Here is an 18,198-nt window from a genome sequence, read left to right on the forward strand (position 1 = left end):
GTGGGGCAGGCAGGCTCACAGTGCTCCGGAGGTGTCAGGACAGGTTTAGGGTGCAGGGCCCTGACCTCCAGCCTGATTCTGCACTGACCCTTCAGGTCTCTCTGTCCTTCTGAGGCCATGGTAAGATGTCACTGGTCCCCTCTGGTGGCTTTCCAGTGAGATTTTCCAGTGTCCACAGAGTATTTCCATCTTCTTCTATTTTTGCGGTTTTTTTTCTACTAGCCAGAAATGGTTGAGTCACCATTTTAAAAGACAAAATTTTGTGGAAAATCAGACCAATGAACCAACAAACACAGAGTTTGCAATGAAATTTTATTAGTTTTTCCTGGCATGATCTCACCCCTGGGATGTCGAAAACAGGAGCTAACTTCTCTGAGCAAAGCAAACTGGAAAAGTTTAGAGAAATCAGTTGCTCCATGCTGCTTTCTTTGGAGCGTGTCTATAATCCCCAAACTCCTTCTCCAGGTTCCCCGGGTTCCCTGCAGCTACAGAATCTGAGTCCTGTTATTACTTTTTTATTTCATCATTGATTTATGTAAATTAAATAGGAAGAAATACCAGCACTCCAGCCAAAAAGAGAAATGCCTCTTTTACAGGCTTAATATTTCACACCGAATATTCATCCTTCCCTGTGAGCAACTTCTTTCTCGGCCTCTCACATTATATTTTTACCGATAGCATTAAATGCTGAATGTAGGCAATATCTTTGATATATGGACAATTTACAACACAGAGAGAGAGCCTTGACAGGACTCTTTTTCCTTTCTTTATCATCTTGTTCATAAATCGCAGCTGCTCCAGGCAGGGGCTCAGCGAGGAGGGCTCAGGCCATGAGCTGGTCCGGGGGTGACAGGGCAGGGAGCTGCTCTCCTCCTGGACACCCTGAGGCACCTCCTGGGGTTCTCTGCAGCCTCCTGGGGCAGCTGGAATGTTTGCAGTGCCCTCCTGAGCACTTCCCCTTTTTGGGGCCGGGGATCAGAGAGGGAAAGGAATTGGGATGAATTCATGCAGGAGCAGCCACACCAGGCTGCTCTGACTCCTGGAAAAGGCTCAGCAGTGGTGGCACAGCTCCCCAGGCTGCTCCTGATGCCTGAAAAAGGCTCAGCAGTGGTGGCACAGCTCCCCAGGCTGCTCTGACACCTGGAAAATGCCCTGTCCTGTTCTGTCCTGTCCTGGACAAGGGACACACAGCTTCCATGCCTGCCCAGCTGGGTTGCAGCTTTAGGTCACAGCCTGTTCCTAGAGGATCATTTCAGAAGACAGCACTACATGTGTTGGTGGTAAATTGTTTAGTGCTGAATTAATCTCACTCTTCATGCATCTGTAGTCATTTTCTGCTGGCTGTAAGCAGCATTTCTGTGCATAATTGTGTATTACCCCCCGGGGCCCGTTACAAACAGAGCTCCTGTTTAAAACAGAGCTGTTCATCTGCTTGCCTTTTTTTGTTTTTCAAGTTACAGGTCAATGCACACCTGCTATAAAACATCTATATGAAATTCCAGCAGCCCCTCACTGCTCTCTGAAGGCCAGGTCCTGCCTGGCTCCGGGATCCCAGTTCTGGAGCTGCTATGGATTAGGATAAACACAATGTCAACACCGACATCTTTGGCACAGGCTTTCCTACAAAACAATTGCCTGATTGCTCTGTGCCTCAACCTCCTTCCACATGGCTGCTCCCAGGGATGGATAATCTGCCCCCAGCCGGGCCAGAGTCCTCCTGTGCAGGTGGAATCCTTGGGAAAAGGGAGCCTGCAGCCCTTTGCTGGGTAACAAAGAGACACTGGCGTCGAGCAGCTAAGAACGATGGTGCTCACACCGAGTGCTGGAGCTGCAGGAAAGGAGGAACTTTCTTCTCTTGTTCCCCGCCACTGCAGGGTCCTTCAGGGTCCCAGGGTCCCTTATTTCCAACCTGAGCCTGGGCCAGGACCATCCTCTCTGAGAAATTTGTGCTTTTCCACCAGAAATGAATGCTTGGTAGCCAAAAATCAGGGGCATGCAGCACTCAACAGCGTGATGGAAAAAACTCCCCCGCTGTGTATCAAACCCCAGGGTGAATCTGTAACCCTGGGATTCCTTCTCTGGGACCACAACTGGCCCAGCTGCTTCGTCACCTGCCACGCACACAGGGCCTTCTCTGAGCTCCAGATCCCTGCCAGAGCAGGCAGTGGACAAACACAGTCACGAAATCACAGGAGGTTTGGGCTGGAAGGGGCCTGAGAGGTAACCATGGGCAGGGACCCCTCCCACTGCCCCAGGTGCTCCACGTGTCCCACCTGGCCCTGGGCACTGCCCGGGATCCAGGCTGCCACAGCTGCTCTGGAAAAAGCACAAAGTGGCCCTTGAATTTGTAACTTGTCCATCTGGTGCTTTCCATGATGAAGACACTTTTTAATGTTTCTCCCACAGGAAAGGGATCCCTCAGCACAGAGCTCCCCTGGGCTGTAGGCTGCACTTGATGGTCAGAGTCTCCTGGAGTTCACAGATTTAACTCCAAAAGGGCAAATACAGAGCCTGTTACCAGGGACAATGTTGCCTCTAATTCCTTGACCCTTCTCACAGCCCCATGGGTGCTTCTGCTTCCCCTCTCCCCTGCAGGCCCCGTGTTCTGGCATGAGCCAGAGACAGGAATTCATTCAGAAGCAGAAGACTTTAATTCCATTAGTGCTAAATCCCTCGTAGAGGCAAGCCCAGTAGACAAAAGAGGAGCTGAGGATTGGGACGTGGAGATCAGCCTTTGTGGGACTCACGGGACTCATGACAGCACATCAGCACACAATAGAATGTCACACCATGAAAAATCCTCCTTGTCTGGCCATAAATCCTTCTCCCAGCTGGGCTGTCTCCCATCTCCTGCCCTGCTAAAGGCCAGGAGCTGCTCAGGCTCGCTTGGACAGGTCCCTGGACGATGTGCACTTCAGGAAGAGAGCTGATGGCCTCCGTGCTGGGGAGGGTAAAACCCTCCGTGCTGGGGAGGGTAAAACCCTCCGTGCTGGGGCCCACGGGGCCATCCTGAGCCTGGTGGGCACCTTCCTCCTGCAGAGACGTGTGCTGGGACTGGCCAGGTGTCCCCATGTGGCAAGCACATTTCCCTCCCTCTCAGGGTTTTTCATAGAGGTGCACAGAGAGAAGAAAGAGAAAACAATTTCTATTTCTGCTCCTTGTTTTTCCCATGTGGAATGTGTTTGGAGAATTGCTTCCCTGGGGTGATTGCTTGGTTGGATTCTGGTGAGGATTGTTTGAGCTGATGGCCAATCCAACCCACCTGGGGCTGGGCTGTCAGAGAGGGTCACGAGGTGTATTAGAGTTAGAGATAGAATTAGAGAAAGTAGTATGTAGTTTTAGTCTCCTCCTTTTTATATAGTATATTAATGTATTTTAGCATATTTATAGTAAAGAAATAATTTAACCTTCTGAACTGAGTCAGACATGGTCACTCCTTCCCGCTGGGTTCGCCTGCATTTCCAATGTCCCAGGCAGGCCCCACACTGGACAGAGGGACGGCTGCTTGCAGCCACAGCAGAAGCTGCTCTCGGCTCTGCTGGCACCGCGGTGAGGAGGCAGCACCAGGCTGGCAGCAAAGCCCTTCTCTCTGCGGTCCTGGACCCTGCCAGGGAGTTTGCCATGATCAAAGGAGGCTGTGTGCAGGAAATCCTCTGGGATTGCTGCCTCAGGCACTTGCAGGCAGCGAGATTCTTCTTGTCCCACTGAAATCACCCAAAGCTTTTTCACTGCCATGGTAGAAGCCAGGATCAGGCCATGAAAAACAAGTTTTTCCTTTGGATGATTTGAGCCTAAGTAAAAACTGCTTTATTCCATCCCTGTGGGGTGAACAGCCCCAGCTCCAGCTGGGGTGCTGGAAGAGATTGCATTTCCATTTCATGGAGAAACCATCCTAAAATAGTCCAGGAACAACTGGAGCACGGGGAATTCCCATCTCAGCCCAGATGTTTCCCATAATCAGTCCTTGCTTTGGCTGCCTGGTGGCATTCAGCTGCCCAGGAGCTTTCCATCTTGTGTTTGGATGAACATCTCATTGCCCATCTGAATGCCTGGTAGCCAAAAACTTGGGACATGCAGTGCTGAACAGTGGGATGGAACAACCTTCACCTGCTGCAAGCTCCTGGTCACGCCTCGAGTGAGGACAGATGTGACCTGCACAGCTGCTTTCAGACAGGGCTCCCCAAAACACCCACCCACAGCCCCAAAGGTCAGAGCTAAGCAGAGCTGCTGCTTTTCTATTATCCACCAAATAAACCCAATGCTTTACAACTGCTTCCCACCATTCCCACAGTGAAAAAATCACTTGGTCTGTGTTGAATGGATCATTCTTGAAACCAGCCTTGGACCTTTCAGTCCCACAGGGGCTCAGGAGGGCATTTTCACCCCATTAATGTGGTGCAGAAAACCTTTAGATTTATGTGGCACAAGAATGAAATGGCTCATTCTGTGCCTGGTCTTCATTACATTTGTGCAATGAAGAAGTGACTTCATGGTGATTTCTGCCTCAAGTGACATTTTTCTTTCCTGTGCACATGGCAGGAGCCAAGTGGGATCTCCAGACTTTAAGGTGCATTGGGAGCTGACTTTGCTGAAGGATTTTGTCTCTCAAAATGCAAAAGACTTTTCTTTCCTGCCTGAGCTAAGTGATGCTCTGTGAGAATCAAGGGCTGATTGTGCTATGGTGCAGTTCAGCCAAGGAGCAAGGTCAAGGGCACAGAGAGGGCAGTGGGCAAAATAGCATCCTAAGGAATGTGTCCAATGACCAAAGAGAGATTATCAAAGGACGTGGCTTCCAGCAGAAGGCTGGGCAATGAGCTCAAGATAAAGCATCTTCGTTCGGGGATTGAAGTGGGCTGAAATCCCCAAAGCCAAACACTGGCATATCTGGGTTTCTGGGAATTATTAGGATGAATAAAAATTTGGAGTGGCAATATTTTTGACCCAGCTTGCAAGAGAAAGCCAATGTTGGTATTTTCCTGGAGAGCGGAAGGAATTCTCAGTTCTTTTTAGCTGAAAGCAGCCTTGACATTTCAGAATGGGTGCAGGATCCCTCAGACTCCTCCCTTTTCCTTGGCCCAAACCAGCACAGGAGTGAGCTCCAGCCCAGCCTCACAGGTGCTCCTCTGCCCCTGCTCCTCCTGTCCTGCTGCCAGGGCCGGGCAGCCCCTGGGACCTGATCTGTCGTGTCCCAGGGACCATGGAACGCTGCAGGCACACACTTTGCAGGCACAGGGTTTGGCAGGACACACTTTGCAGGCACACAGTTTGCAGACACACAGTTTGCAGGCACACACTTTGCAGGCACACAGTTTGACAGGCACACACTTTGGCAGACACACACTTTGCAGGCACACAGTTTGTCAGGCACACACTTTGACAGGCACACAGTTTTGCAGCCCCATCCCCAGTGGTGCAGCTGTGAGGAGCAGGTGAGCAGCACTGACAGCAATGGCACAAGGAGTGCCCAGGCGTGCTGAACAACCCCACAGGGCACAGAGGGCACACAGGGGCAGGGTATAAAAGGCTGGGTAAAGAATGAGAAGGGCAGCTACTTCACAGAACCACCGGGCTGGAAGAGACCTTCAGGACCATCGAGTCCAGCCCAGCCCCAGCACCTCACCTCAGCCCTGGCACCCAGTGCCACATCCAGGCTTTGTTAAACACACCAGGGATGGGGACTCCCCCACCTCCCCGGGCAGCCACTCCAGAACTTTATCACCTTTCTGGAAATAACTTTTTCCTGATTTCCAGCCTGAGTTTCCCTCGGTGCAGCTCCAGGCTGTGACCTCTGGCTCTGTCAGTGCCTGGAGAAAGAGCCCAAGCCCAGCCGGGCACAGGCACCTTTCAGGAGCTGTGGGGAGTGCTGGGGTCACCCTGAGTCTCCTTTTCTCCAGGCTGAGCACCCCCAGCTCCCTCAGCCGTTCCTCACAGGGTTTGTGCTCCCAGCCCCTCTCCAGCCTTGCTGCCCCTCTGGATGAGCTCAAACATCTCCAAGTCCTCCTCAAACTGAGGGGCCAGCACTGGCACAGCACTCGAGGTGTGCCCTCAGCAGTGCAGGTGCAGAATGACCTCCCTGCTCATTCCTGAAGTGGAATGATGTTACTCTGCATGGGCTGAAGCTTTCTGGTATTGTCTGGTGATACTCTGGGTGTCATGGCTGTCTCAGCTGGGACAGGACGTGATGAGAGATGGGACCAGAGGCTGCCAGAGAGCAAAGTGCTCTTGTGGGAGATGAAGCTGTTCCACTCCCCACGCAGCTGACAGCTGGAGCAGAGCCAGGACAGCGGTTTGGTGGTGTGGCTCTGCATTCCAGGCGGGCTCTGACACACTCCATCAGTGTTAGCTCTGCCCATGGAGCTCCCAGGGAGAAGAAAGGTCCCTTTCAGTCTGAGGGAGGATTGATCCAGGGGCACGGGACTTGGTGGGAATGAACGAAGGGCAAAAGTGGTGTTTGGGAAAGGGAAAAGGTTGCTTTGTGTCTGGGGCTGGGAGAAGCAGCAAAGGCAGCCTGTCAGCTTCAATGAGCAACTTCATACGTAGGGAACTGTTTATGGCTCCTTCTAATTGCTGTAATATTCCTGCCACTGCCACAATGCTTTTTGAGCTGCTTCACTTGCTCTGACAAATCAGCTGCCAGGAGGAGAGAAAACAGTGGAGTAAATAATGCAGGCAATGAAGGGAAGGGTGACCCATCCTGCTGATCTCCCTGCACTGCTCTCTGCTGCCAGCAAGGTCCAAATGCCACACAGGGACTGGCCCATGCCACCAAGAACTGGCCTGGTGGCCTCCAGCTGTGGCACTCTGCTGGCTCCCTGCCGTGCAGTGCATCTCTAGGTTAATCACAGAATCACAGAATCACTGGGGTTGGAAAAGACCTCCAAGGTCATTGAGTCCAACCTGTGACTGATCCCCACCTTGTGAAACAGCCCAGAGCACCGAGTGCCAATCCAGGTGTTCCTGGGACACCACCAGGGGTGGGGACTCCAAACTCCCTGGGCAGACCCTTCCAGTGCCCATTCCACCCCTTTCCATAGAAAATTCCTGCTGATGCCCACCCTGAACCTTCCCAGGCCCAGCCTGAGGCCGTTCCCTCTCCTCCTGTCCCTGTCCCTGGGAACAGATCCCAAATCCCCCCGGCTGTCCCCTCCTGGCAGGAGCTGTGCAGAGCCACAAGGTCCCCCTGAGCCTCCTTTGCTCCAGGCTGAGCCCCCTCAGCTCCCTCAGGAACTCTCCAGCCCCTTCCCATCTCCCTCAGGAACTCTCCAGCCCCTTCCCAGCTCCCTCAGGAACTCTCCAGCCCCTTCCCAGCTCCCTCAGGAACTCTCCAGCCCCTTCCCAGCTCCCTCGGGAACTCTCCAGCCCCTTCCCAGCTCCCTCGGGAACTCTCCAGCCCCTTCCCAGCTCCCTCAGCCCCTCCTGGGGCTCCAAACCTTTTCCAGCTCTGTTGTCACACTGAGCTCTCCCAGCTGTGCACTGTCCCTGGGATTCCCACATTCCCACAGGATGTGTCCTGGGGAAAATAAACTCCTGTTCACTGCCAAAATCTCCTTCGTAATTTATCAATGTTCAAAAGAGAGTTTCTGAAAATCTAGGGGATTGTTTTAGGTGTCTAAAGCTATTTTTCCTCAGTTTGGAAATCCAAATTCCATAAACTTGTAGTTGGTGGGGCTCAGTGTCTTGGATTAGTAATCTCTGAGGCATGGATGGATGTCTCCATGAACTATCTGTGGACTGGGGGGACTGATGTGTGTGAACCCTTTTTTGGGACTGCAGTTAGCCAGCAGATCACAGCAGGAGTGGGCCAGCTGCCCCATCAGCTTGGCTACTGCTTTAACACCACAAAATATTTCCAGTCCATGGCTGGATAGGTGGGAGACAAAAAAGAACACCTTCCTTCTTCCCAACACCTGGAGATTGTAGGATGCCCGAGAGTATCACCCCTTCATCCTCAGAAAGAAACTTTTCAGTCCCCAAACCTTTGAAGAAAATTGCAAATCCATTTCTCATTATTCAAGACTGCAGAAAAGATTTGTTCTGCTGAGATTTGATGGGAAGAGCTCTCAGGAAGCACACGGGGCTCTCATCACTCCGACCACACTGACTGGAGAGTGAGCTGGGGGTAAAAAGCCTTTGAACTCCCCGCTGCTAATTAGACTTGCCTGGCCTATTGTGCTTAACGAGGGTATTGTCTGCAAATTGCTGCCGGTGGCCTTTTATCTCGCAGCAGGATTAAGTGCCTTTCCGAGGCACAGGTGGAAGTGTTGGCACCGTCTGGTGCCTCTGCAGAAGGAATCCCGAGGGTTCAGCCTTGGAGCACAGCACGGAGCAGAGGGGATGTCAGGAACCCCAGCACCGTGGAATTCCTACAGGATTCATCCCCTTTTCCCTCCTCCCTTTCTGGAACAGCATGGGAGCTGTGAGAAGGGATGTCAGGAACCCCAGCACCGTGGAATTCCTACAGGATTCATTCCCTTTTCCCTCCTCCCTTTCTGGAACAGCATGGGAGAGGGCTGAGCCTGGCAGGGACAGCCCCTGGTAGGGACAGCAGTGACCGTACCTGGCAGGGACAGCCCCTGGTAGGGACAGCCCCTGCAGGGACAGCAGTGACAGTCCCTGGCAGGACAGCCCCTGCAGGGACAGCCCATTACAAAGGGATGGTGGAACACCCCAGAGGCCCCTGTCCCCTGCCCAGAGGGCTGAGCCTGGCAGGGACAGCAGGGACAGCCTCTTCAGTGACAGCCCCTGGCACTGAGGGGATGGTGAACACCCCAGAGGCCCCTGACCCCTGCCCAGAGGGCTGAGCCTGGCAGGGACAGCCCCTGGTAGGGACAGCAGTGACCGTCCCTGGCAGGACAGCCCCTGCAGGGACAGCCCATCACAAAGGGATGGTGGAACACCCCAGAGCCCCTGGCCACAGGCCAGCTCTGTGGTGAGCTGCTCCTTCCAGGCACACAAACAGCTCGTGGCTCTGGGTCACTCCTGTGCCCGCTGCTGCCACTCCTGGAGTGGGACAGGAGCTCCTGGGAGGTCCCAGCACCCCAGGACGAGGAAAGGCAAAGCCTGAGGTGTCTGGGGTCTCTGCTGGTGGTACAGGAAAAGGACCTGAGGATTCTGTTGTCTCTGCAATGCAGTTCTTGATCTGGAAGTGAATCCCACCTTTCAGCTGAGCAAGCAGAGGGTGTGTAAAAGTTTTTAAAAAGAGGGGAAAAGTCAGATGGAGGAAGTTAATGCTGCTTGTCTTTCTGAAAATGTGGCTCAGCCTGAAAATGAAGGGAAGGACTGTTTGGGTGCCTGGGAAGGCACTGCATGGAGCGTGGCACAAACACTCCTTTTAGTCCCAGACATGACCCAGCCTCTCACCCCTGTGTCCCACAGCAGCGGTGACATTTCAGGCCAGTGTGTGTGACATGAGATCCCTCTGTGACTCAGAGTGCTCGGTCACAGGAGCACAACACAGAGCACAGAACACAGAAAAAAAGGAATACAGAACACAGGAACACAGAACACAAAGCACAGGAACAAAGGAACGCAACACAGAAACACAGGAGCACAGAGCATAGAACACAGAAACAAAGGAGTGCAGAGCACAGGAACACAGAACACAAACACAGAACACAGGAATAGAGGAACACAGAGCACAGAAAACAGAAATACAGGAATACAGAACACAGGAACACAGAACACAAACACAGAGCACAGGAACACAGGAACACAGAACACAGAGCACAGAAAACAGAAATACAGGAATACAGAACACAGGAACACAGAACACAAACACAGAGCACAGGAACACAGGAACACAGAGCACAGGAGCACAGAACGCAAACACAGGAACTCAACACGGAGCACAGGAATAGAGAAGATAAACACAGGAACAAAACACACAACACAGGAACACAGAACACGGAACACTGGACACAAACACAGAACACGGAACACAGAACACAGAACACAGGAACACAGAACACGGAACACTGGACACAAACACAGAACACAGAACACAGAACACAGAACACAGAACACAGAACACAGAACACTGGACACAAACACAGAACACAGAACACAGAACACAGAACACAGAACACAGACATCCATGCAGCAGCACCCAGCGCTTCCTGTGAGGCCCCAGCTGCACAGGGACTGTGATCACTGCCACACATCATCAATGTGATCACTGCCACACATCCTTTTTACTCTCTCCCTGAGAGCTGCTGAGAGCAGGAGCAGCATTCAGGTGCTATTTCCTCCCCAAAGCCAGCGGGGATCAGGCTGGGCCAGGCCAGGCCCTGCAGCCCTCAGCTGGAGCTGCTGGAGGCTCTGCAGCACCAGGGACACCAGCAGTGACCTCCCTGTCCCCAATTGTCCCCAATTGTCCCTGTGGGACCCTTCCTGCAGCCCTCAGCTGGAGCTGCTGGAGGCTCTGCAGCACCAGGGACACCAGCAGTGACCTCCCTGTCCCCAATTGTCCCCAATTGTCCCTGTGGGACCCTTCCTGCACCCTCCTCGCAGCCACGGTCAGGGCTGGGAGCTGCTGGACACCAGCTGGGCCACAGGGAATGGGGCACAGGGAACAGGGATGCCTTGTGAGGTTGCCCTAGAGCAGGGGCTGGGCAGAGCTGAAGGATAAAGCAGGGAATTCGATAGCTGGAAGTGTTTCCAGAACGGGAGTGGTTTGCTCCCCTGTCCTTCCCAGCTGCCCTGGCTGACCCTGGGGTGCTGCCAGCCCTGGCTGAGGCACAGCATCCCCCTGGAAGATGCAGACACCCAGAGCTGCTCAGGGTTCCAGGCACTGTGTGTCCTTCCCAGGGGTGCAAGCACAGGAGGAGGAGGCGGGCAGTGAGCGGAGGGAAAGCCTTTGGAGGGTGGATGAGGCTCCTGGCTGGGCCCTGCCTCTGGGCACTTGCTGGACTGTTCATGGCTGTTCTTTCTCCCTCGGGGATTTACTCACTAAAAGGAATTGCTGGCAGTTCTCTCACCACATTTATTTGTTAAATTAGGCTGAGCTATAAATATTTACCTTCCTTTTTATTGTGTCTGAGGAAGCTCCAGCTCTGTGTAAATGTGGATGTTTATCCACGAGAGCACAGTACATGCAGGCTGCTCTCAGCTTGTCCGGTCCAGTCCCTGGCTGGCCCAGGTGACCCTGGAATCCGGGCCTTTATGGCTCAGCTCTCACTGAGGACTCAGCAGATGGGCAGGGGGTGACTGCGGCTGTAGGTGCCCAGAGCAGGGCTGGAGATGTCCCAAACCCAGGGGACAAGAGGCACCAAACTTCAGCTCACTGCTGAACGCTGCAGGAGCTGAGCTGCTGCTGCAGGAGCAGGGGCTGAGGGCACATGGGTCTGAGCCTGGCTGGGCACAGCATCTCTGAGTGCCATGGGGCCCCCACAGCCCGTGGGGCTCGTGGGCAGGGACTCACACAGCCACGGGATGCTTTGGCTTGGGAGGACCTCAAATCCCACCCAGAGCCACCAATCCATGGCAGGGACAGCTCCCACTGTGCCAGGCTGCTCCAGCCTGGCCTTGGGCACCGCCAGGGATACAGGGGCAGCCACAGCAAATCTGGGAATTCCAGCCCAGCCAGGAATTCCTTGCCAAGATCCCAGCCCAATCTCCCCTTTCCCAGTGGGAGCCATTCCCTGGCTCCTGTCCCTCTGTCCCTTGTCCCCAATCCCTCTCCAGCTCTCCTGGAGCCCCTCCAGGGACTCTGAGGATTCCCTGGAATTTTCCCTTCTCCAGGGGAACATTCCCAGCTCTCCCAGCCTGGCTCCAGAGCAGAGGGGCTCCAGCCCTGGAGCAGCTCCGGGGCCTCCTCTGGGCTCTCTCCAGCAGCTCCACATCAGGATGAACCCAGCTGTGCATTTCCAAACCGACACTTTCCTTAATCCCAGCCCTGAAGGCACCGCTGTGGTGCTGCAGGAATGGGCTGTTATGTGGGATTGTTGTAGGGGGGCAGGAGAACAAGAGGAGGGTGCTTTTTTGGAAAAGCTCACTGATGTTGGAACAAATCAGTGTCTTGATGCTCCTTCTCTGCTTTGCAAAGTGATTACTCTGCTTTAGAAGCATTTGTTCTCCTTTGATTTGTCTTCAGCCTTGCTTTGGGGGGGAATTTTATGGAATTTTACTGCCTCATATAACACTTATCGCTGGCAATCAATATTGATTTTAACATAATGTTTTGTTTTAAGACTCCTTTTGTTGTTTTGCATTCATTCTGCATGTTAATAAGGTTTATAAAATCCATGATATTTTCTCCTTTCGTGAAATCTTATTGGGATAATTACCCTGCTCTGCTGACAGATCGTTGTGCCTGAATTATATAAAGAACAGCACTGTTATCTGCTTTCCTTTCATCTCGTGAGGGATGCTTTCCCACCTTGATGTGCGGTGTGTGTGTGAATACAGAGTAAATACTGACAAACTGTTCCTGTGTAACCTTATTTACTTCTAGTCCTCCTGGAAAAGAAGCTCCCAAATGCCACCCCGTGGCTCCAGCAGTGGGACTTTGCTGGAAACAGGAAATCCAGCAGTGAGAGGGGATGATGGCCAAGCCCTGGGGCCAGGGAGGAGCCCCAGGGATGTGTGATCCTCACCAGCAGAGCGCAGGAACTCTGCCCAGTGCCAGGGAAAAGCCCTGGGAAAGCCTTTCCTGCAGAAGGCTCTGCCATGGGATCGTGTCCAGGAGCCCTTGACCCTTTCTGGCCGTGCCTGGCACACCGAGCACTTTGGTCCTCTCCTGCCTTGCTCATGCACGACTTTGGCCCAAGTCCAGTGGGGTCTCCTCACCTTGAGGATCACTGAATCAGCCACAGCTGCAGGAGTCCCAGCCCTGCACTGTGCCCCCCTCTCCTCTGTGGGACCCCAGGCTGCTCCCCAGGCTCCCTGCCAGGAGCTGGACGTGAGGAGTCCCCTCACATGCCCTGGAGGGATGCTGAAGCAGCAGCCCAACACCTTGAGCTGTTTGGGAGCTGCACTCGAGGTCTCAAACCCATGGGAGGGAAAGGGAAGGCTGGGAGACCCAGATTTCTGGGGTGATCCCAGAAAGTGCACAGTTACAGGATGAGGGGGCAAAGCAAGAGGAGGACTGTGTCTGACAGCCTAAAGGCTGACCCTAATTAACATCATGGAAAGAGAACTCCCTGGGCTGGGAGCTGGCTGCTCACTGTGACAGGATGGATTTGTTAAACTCTGAATTATTTCTTCTTTCTCTCCTTTCTCGGGGTGGATGCCTCCAGACAATCATCTCCCTATGAATCAGACTACCAAAGTCATTGCTCCTGGGAATTTCTCCTGCAAATGCAGAGCACAGAAAAGATTTCGCTTTCTTCTCATCTTCCTCAGACCCTGCACCCCCTACAAATTCTCCCTGTGCTCTGTCACAGAGTGCACCGAGCCCACAGACAGCTGTGATTCCTGAGCTCCCAGAGACACAGCGAGGTAGAAATGTAATAGATAAAACTGTCCAGCTTTTGGCTAATCCCCAGCAAACAGCCCTTTCCTTAATCCCTCACAGGATGCTTTATTGTGTATCTGGGCTTTAGCTGCTGTTCCCAGGCATTTGCTCCTCAGTTATTAAGCACAGATCACTGGTAAGTGGCTGGTCCTGCACAGAACGGCCCCACGAGAGCAGCACAGGCAGCGCTCAGCCCAGACGTGGCAGGGCAGAGCTGAGCACCTCTCTGGGACAGCCTGGCAGCCTGGACTCCCTTGCCAAGGCTCCAGTTTGCCTCTGCATTGCTGGCAGCACCAGCTGCAAGCAGCAATGAAGCAAATGGGGTGCAAGTTAAACCCAGCTGGGAATGGGTCACCAGTGGTGCCCAGCAGGGCTCAGAGCTGGGCCCAGCTGTTTAACATCTGCCAGGGGAGCCGAGGGCACCCTCGGTGGTGCTGAGCCACAGTGCTGAAGGCACAGGGTGCCCGGGCTGGGACACAGAGCAGGGCCAGCAGGTCGGGGAGGGCACCCTGCCCCTCTGCACAGCTCTGGGGGGCCTCACCTGCTGCACTGGGACCAGTTCAGCTCCTCACACCAGACTGGCACACTCCACACAGACCCAGACCTCGGTGTCTTGAAGAACAGAGAGGATTTGGAAAATTCCCCAGGTGTGAGGAGAGCTGGAGGCCAGGCAGTGCTTCTCCAGACTTCTCCCGGGACAATGCAGACAGTTTTTCAGCTATGGTGAAGGGGATGGCTGCTGGGAGGGAGCCCACAACGTGTGATCACTTGAGGCACTTCTCTGGAGCTGGAGGGAGGTGGGATTGTGGAAAGCACAGGAACCACAGTGATCCAAGAGCAGGAGCCAGAAAATCCCATTCTCAGCCCAACACGAGCCCACATCCCAGTGCAAGTCTGTCCCTCAGCCAGGAACTGGAACTGTCCCCTCTAGCCTTAGGAACATAACAAAACAAAATTTTAAAAAGCCCTCCCTCTTCCTGGGACTGAAAATTTGTGCGTGCCAGCCACGATTTCAACTTTTCTCCTGAAAGTGCTAACATTTCTGGCTCTGTCCCAGCTGACCTGGCCTTGCTGACATCCTACATCCCATGAAAACCCTCCTGCAGATCTACACTGCTGATAGTGCCAGAAAAAAGCATGGAAGGGGAAGGAGGAGAGCGGCTGAGGAGGGAAGAGAAAGGAATGATTAAACAAAGCAATAGCCAGGCACCCACATAAAAATCTATCTGGGTGATGAAGCTGCAATAAATGTGGCACATCAGAGCTTCCGTATAAATGGTCAGGGTAAAATATATTTTTATAGATATGAAAGAGTAGTTTAAAAATTACTCTGAGCACACCTCCCTCCCCAACAAAAGAAGAAAAAATTGTCCGAAGTGTAGCAGGTTATTGATTTTTTATAAGTCAGGGACAAATTTATTGGAGAGAAAAGTTCATTATTTAGTAATCCCACAGCTCAATCTGCTCTGCTGGCCATTAACCCTCAGCAGTTCCCATGATAAACTCCCCGTGAACTCTCCGTGTGCTGCCTCAATGAGCTGCAGATGGATTTTGCTGCGGGCTGTGCGCCTCGCTGGATGTTCATGGTGCTTTTGCTGACACGGGGCTCAGCTCCCCGGGGCGCAGAGCAGTGTCCTGCCCACCCTGGCTGCCCCCAGCCCCTGCCAGGCCCCCTGGCTCCTCCATCCCCCGTGCCTCCCCTCCGTGCTGGATGAGAAACAAAGGCTGAGGGCCACTTGCAGATGCATTCATTGCACCCCTCAATTCATTGCACTGACTCCCTTAATTTCCCCCAGTTCTTAACTGGATTGGCATCAGCAATTCCTGAAGTACAAATATGTGGGGAAAGGAGCTTTCCCCTCATTATCTTGGCATCACTGGTGCTTGGTGGCCGTGTGAATGCCATTGCACAAATAAATCCCAGTGCGTGCAGCTGCACACTGTTCAGTCACTCCGAACTTACACAGCGGTGCAAGGCCCTGTAGCAGGGTGATGCTGCAGCTCAGTGCAATATTTTTCTGACCCTGTTCTATATTTCAAATAGCATGGGAAATGCTGTGCCACAAGAGTCAGGGCAAAATAACATTAAACACTACTTTTCTTATCCAATGACATTTTCTATCCACCTTGCACAGATGGAAAGCTCTGCTGTGGGGAAAGGTTTGCTGGGAGTAAGGCACAGGAAGCAGAATTATAAAAAATCGTGCTGTGAAATCATGAGGGGAGGTAAAATCTATTTGCCTTGTATGTGAAATCTATCTTGGTAAGTCATTGGATAGAGTAGATGAATTGCTCATTGGAGGCAGCTGGAAATACGGAGTGTGAAGGAAAGAAATAATTGAAACCAGCCCTCGTCAGCAGTGAGGGGGAGGGAAATGATGTGCTGGGGAAAGGTCCTGGCCACGTGGTGACCGCAGGCAGGTCTCAAAGCACAGGGCAGCCGGTGGGACAGGAGCTGTCGCTGCATTTCCGTGGCTGTGGCTCCGTAAATCGGGGCTCCCTCAGCATCCCCACTCCCAGGGATCCAGGCGCTGCTCCCGCCCGGGGCTGCTGGGGCTGCCTGTGCCCAGAGCCGGGTGCAGCACCTGCAGCAGAGCAGACACAGGTGGGCAGATAAACGGCCATTAATTAATTGAGTCACAACTAATGACTGAGTGCAGCTTGTGACGGAGCAGAGCTCGCAGCAGGCTCTCACCGTGTGGCTGGTGCTCGGCGGTGTAATTCATTAATTAGCGCTGATAGATTTTGGGGGTGCACAGGAACAGCACTCAGCCGTCCCCGAGGGGCAGGACGCTGCCAGCTGCACAAAAGCCACCTGAACCCGGGTGGGATGAGCAGAGTTCAGTCCAGGGTGCTCCTGGCTTTGGCAGGCACCAGCAGCCCACCCAAAGACTCTCTGGGTGAGGTTATTCCCGTTATCCCACCCATGCACCCAGAGGATGAGCCACGGGGAAGAAGTTACAGCCTGAGTCGATCACACTGCTTCCAGGAATAAAAATTTACAGCCAGAAGGGACACCTTACCCTTCAGGGGGCCAACCATAGGACCAGAAAGAGGTGAGGAATTTATTTTGTCACTAATATGGAGTGACACGGCCCCAGAATGGTTTGGAAGGAACCCTAAAACCCATCTGGTTCATCCCTGCCATGGGCAGGCGCGCCTGGCTCCAAGCCCTGTCCAGCCTGGCCTTGAATGTGTCTTCAAAATGCATAATCTCCACCACCTCTGGAGAGCCAGAGTTTAAAAGTCACATTTCTGAGGAGGCGCAGACTTTTCCTCCCTGCACTAAGGAAGCAGGGATTTGGGGCAGGAAAGGGAAGAAATTCCCACTGATGGGGAATTTTCCAGTCTGGGAACATGCATGTCACAACACGCAGAAGACTTGCAGGTCTGTCAGGTGAGTAGATCAAGAGGGTGTAAAAGCTTCCTGTCCCTCTCACCTTGCCTGGCTCATGACTGGCGTGGAGGGCAAGGGAACCCAAGAGGAGCAGAGGGAAACTCTGCCACCAAATAAAACACCACCACCAAATGGCCTCTGTGCTTTAATAAAGCATCTTGTCATGTGTGCAAACAAATCACTCCCCGGGGCGATGAACTCACCTCCTAAACACCTGCCCAGAGGTCTCGGGTGTAACAACTAGAAGGGCTCGGTGTTTGGAGGGCGTTTATTTATGTGCTGGTGAATTCTGAGCCGTGTTCAACAAAAGCCTGGAGGAAAGTGAGTCTGAGCAGGTCTCTGAGCTCGCTCTGTGCCAGAATTCCGTGGTTCTGCTGAGGGCAGGGCTTCACACAGCCAACACCCCCAGGGAGACAAAAACCGCTGAAAGGGGCTGGGAAACGGCACAGCCCAGCCAGCCTGAGCCCCTCGGGGGCTGCAGGGAGGGCAGGAGTGCGGGGGGACACGGGGACAGGGACCCGAGTGTCCTGGGGGGACACAGGGACAGGGACCTGGGTGTCCTGGGGGGACACAGGGACCTGAGTGTCCTGGGGACACGGGGACAGGGACCTGGGTGTCCTGGGGTGAGTGTCCTGGGCCATCCCAGCAGCCCCTTACAGCCTTGGGATGGGATGGGATGGGATGGGATGGGATGGGATGGGATGGGATGGGATGGGATGGGATGGGATGGGGGACCTGATGCCTGCCTGAGAGCTGGTAAAAAACAAAGAGGTCTGGGCTGTAGCTGCTGTTTCAGCTAACTCCAAGGCAGAAACAAGAAAAACAAGGGGAGGAATTCGGTCTGGCTGCAAAAGTGAGGAGCACTGGGATGGGATTTTCCTAAAAGCAGTGGTTTTTTTCCTGGCAAAGCTCTTGGTTATGCCTCAGCCTCATCACGGACAGCTGTTCTTTCCTCTGCACCCACAGCACCAACAAAGGCTTGGATGCAGCCTCGGATCCGGGAGGCTGCGCAGCATCCCAGGGTGCAGGGGCAGCCTTTGACATCAGCGAGGTGACCCCGGGGCTGTGCCCTGGCTGACAAGTTGACAGAGCTTTGCCAGTCTGCAGAGACATCCCCGGCTCCAGGCCTGAGCAGAGTTTATCCAGGTCATCTCCTCTGTTGGCAGTGCTGCAGGAGTGAGGCAACAACTTCCAAACCCTCCCTGCGCTTCCAGAGTCAGGGAGGTGAAAAGGACTCCTGAAAAGTGCCCAGCAATGAGGAAAGGCAACACAAAGCTGGTCTGGGGAGGACTCGAGCTGCAGAGGCTTCAAAAGGAAAAACCTCTTTACCTTTAGGGCTTTTGGAAAT

The sequence above is a fragment of the Taeniopygia guttata genome, chromosome 4, assembly GCF_048771995.1.
Source record: "Taeniopygia guttata chromosome 4, bTaeGut7.mat, whole genome shotgun sequence".
Lineage (NCBI taxonomy): Eukaryota > Metazoa > Chordata > Aves > Passeriformes > Estrildidae > Taeniopygia > Taeniopygia guttata.